Source organism: Dermacentor variabilis, chromosome 7, assembly GCF_050947875.1.
Source record: "Dermacentor variabilis isolate Ectoservices chromosome 7, ASM5094787v1, whole genome shotgun sequence".
NCBI classification, from domain to species: Eukaryota; Metazoa; Arthropoda; class Arachnida; order Ixodida; family Ixodidae; genus Dermacentor; species Dermacentor variabilis.
The window spans coordinates 138,742,568-138,746,213 of NC_134574.1; the positions used below are offsets into that span (position 1 = coordinate 138,742,568).

The 3,646-nt window shown below is 43.4% G+C and overlaps 1 non-coding gene across 1 annotated transcript; it reads left to right on the forward strand.

Annotated features, from left to right (window-relative positions):
• Nucleotides 1-1,743: 1,743 nt before the first annotated feature.
• TRNAT-GGU (transfer RNA threonine (anticodon GGU)) lies at nt 1,744-1,816 on the forward strand. The gene has a single exon. It is a non-coding gene; the product is annotated as a tRNA-Thr (tRNA).
• The last annotated feature ends 1,830 nt before the right edge of the window (nt 1,817-3,646 follow it).

The following is a 3,646-nucleotide window of genomic DNA, read 5'->3' on the forward strand; positions in this document are numbered from 1 at the left end:
TGCTCTTGTACAATGTGTATATTGCAGGTTGGTCACTTTGGATAGGGACGCACTCAATAAATCCAGAGAAAAAGAACACATTTTCAGAAGGTATTGATTTTATTTGCAAACTTAAAATGAACTAATGACTGCTGCTTACAACACGTGGTAAAAGAAAACTGGCACTATACATTATACAACTTGTCCTAGTTGGCCGAGCACTAAAAGGAGATGCTGATTCCATGTGCTACGGGGATCGGATTAGGCGAATCTCTATTTGGTGTACAGTGAACTAGAGTACCAGCATTCTAATTTATAAAAGTTATTGTTTGCGAAAAATTTTGCTTTTATTTTTTTTAGCCAACATGGGCGAAGCTTCCACGATGAGCCATATACCTAGCTCCCTTAGCCCTTCCCCAAATAGGCATTGAGCCATTCCTTAAATATGTTGTTCTCCCTCTTTCTCTCTCTATCCCTCTTTCCACAAACTGCAAAGCCTACCAGGGGTGTGCGACTATTGATTTTTGAGATTGAATCAAATACGAATCGAATGTCCGAATAGTTTTCGAATAATGAACAGCATTTATCACAATTATTATAAATAATATCCCTTATATAACTATATTATATATTATGTCCGGCTTACAGAGTCCGGGATGTTATACCAGGCCAAATTTTTCATTAACTGCGAAGCGTTCTTTCTGAGAAACCCCCATGGGTTTCCTCTGTAGCTTCGTGGTACACTTCGGTAGGCGACAATTTTTTTCCCCTTTCGTGATAATGCATCCACCTTGCGGGACTCCGCTGAACTAGTTTGCGATTATTTTTATAATTGTTCGCAACCTATAACATTCCTAAAGCTACAAGTGTCTGTCATTACATCTTATGTCATAAAACGTTCTTTATTAAAAGCACATTAGGAGCAGGCAAGTAGTTTTTTTTTTTTTTTTTGATGCACATGACTCTTCAGAGAGTGCGACTGGGTAGCCTGTGAAGGAAGCGCTACCCAAGCGGCGTAGCCGGCAACACTACTAAAGTTCTAATCTGACATGCCTATACCGTGTGCCCGCAGCGTGAAAAATTTAGCGTACGTTTGCTCCCTTTTTTATGTCTAATTGGGCGCAGTCGACAGCGCTCCTCCAGACGGCATGGTATGTGTCGAGTAAGCTCCTGAACAACAGATTGCAATACGGCCAACGCGGTTTAAATCACGCATCCGGGACCTCAAAGAGAGGTGCGACGTAACGCTTACGTATTTCTTTCGCACTTAAATCACCACTGAATATTTTTTATGCTTCTCATATCGGGCCTACTCCGTTATTATCACGAGAAGCCAACAGATAAAGACACCAAGGGCAACATAGTGGAAATTGCTTGTACTTACGCGTTGAATTAAAGAAACGATAAATTAATGGCAATGAAAGCGGATGAAAAAACAACTTGCCCCTGGTGGGGAACGATCCCACGTCTTCGCATTACGCGCGCGATGCTCTAACTAGTTTATCTACCGCGGCGCCATTTCCCCATCCACTTTCTTGGGTATTTATGTGTTACTACTAGAACTAACCTTGGGAGTGTTAACCAGCGCCACCACTCACAAACCTTGGCGGCGGATGTGGAACGTCCTTTCTGCCGCAGGCGTCACGAGTGCGTGATGTTCCACATCCGCCGCCAAGGTTTGTGAGGGGTGGCACTAGCTGACACTCCCAAGGTTGGATCTAGTAGTAACCCACGAATACCCACGAAAGTAGATGAGGAAAGAGCGCCGCGGTAGCTCAATTGGTTAGAGCATCGCGCGGGTAATGCGAAGACGTGGGATCGTTCCCCACCTGCGGCAAGTTGTTTTTTCAACTATTTTCATTGCCATTAAATGATCATTTCATTAATTCAATTAGTAGGCTAGTACAAGTAATTTCCCCTATGTTGTCCTTGGCGTATTTATTTGTTGGCTTCTCATGATATGATCAATAAAAATCGGGCCCCTCGGTCAACCCTCTTTCCTCTCGTTTCTACCCCGTTCTGGGCGAACAGGGATATAAGGGCTATAGAAGCCTTAAGCGTGCTCCGGTATATCTGTCGCACACTCTGCATACGCGCCACCACCATTCTTCCCCCTTGACAGACATCAAACATCGCCTTCGTCTTCTTGACGTTTCCGCGTAGACGTCTTATATTGCAGTACGTCCACACAAGCTGACGTTTGCATTTCGGCATAGCTTGTGTATAGTGTGTTAATTTATACATCACGTAATGGACATTGAAGTTGGAACCTATATGCGGCGCGTAAATATTGCTTGGAATTTGCAGGCTGCATTGCATTAATACAGAGACACTCTTACGTAATCGAAACAGGTTATATATCAAGTATTTACCCGCTTCACGATCGCTTCGCCTCTCGTAAATACCAAGATGTGCATTGGATTAGCACAATGCATCTTCTCACCACTTTGCGGGCCCTTTCTGCTGCTTGCTAGGTTTTCTTCGAGTAATGCATTGCTCTTTTTTTTACATCTGGGTGCATGATAGTTAATTAGGACACCCTGTATATATTTTGACTTCTGCGTGCATGTGACGATGTTTCCAACCCTAATAAATGTAAATTATTAGAAGTTTTTTTTTTTCATGAGCAGTTAGCATTGCTTGCTGGAAAGAGAAGCAATAGTCAAACATATCATTCACGTGCTTATCGCGTGCCGTTGATAAAAGTTTCTGCCGAAGGGGTCACTAAAGTCTGCAGGGTTTCTTCAGAATCAAAAAAGCGCGCAAAGCAATTCGAAGCGAGGTGAACATACAGAAAGATATTCATTCTCTAGGCATAGGCTATCCATACTTTTGGAAATAATTTTTAATTCCCTGCCTCCTTCTCTTTCAAAAATATAATAAACTTTGTGCTGTGTGTATATTTAAATATATTGTATATATGTGCATAGTGTTTAGAGTGGAAATTAAAACAATGCTTAAGCGTGAAAATACGGGTGAGGCAGCCCCCGCTAGTGCTTCTAATGCGCTTGTCCTCCTGTTGTGAATATTTGCAGAAATTAAGCGAAAGTATGAATTAAAAGTCATGCACGCCCGCGCCAACAATGGCGCAGTAAGCTATCAGCCACGACAAAATTTTAAATGAAAGGCCGAGGCAAGTAAAAAAAAACATCTAATGATGTTGGTGACAAAGCTCTGGTAGTGCCATTTTATGTGTATGTGTGTTTGTGTTCGGGGGGCGGTGTAGGCTTCAGCATTGCCGGTGGGGTGGGGGGCTTTGCCCCCTCCAGAAAACTCCGGAGGGGACTCGAACCCCGGAGCTCCCGCGTAGTCGGTGCCGATGTCCTTCTGTATATACTTATCATGTAATTATCCCCATTGTCGTCATGAATAAACTGATTATAATTCTGAAAGGAAGGGAAAAAAAACCTTCCCATGTGTGCCCTTTTTTACTGGCTTACTATGACTCCTCTCACGATAGGAGTGGCTGTTCTTGGTACAAAAAAAGAAAATCTGCAGAACCGATCTGACGACGACTGTCGACAGTAATGCGTTTATCATTCAATCAATATAGCAGCACAACACATTGCCACCATCGAAACGAGTTATGTGTGGGGGCGTGTACTGCACGCTTCCCTAAGAACACTCGGCGCCATCTAGCGCCGCCGCCGCGAAGCCTGCGCGTGGC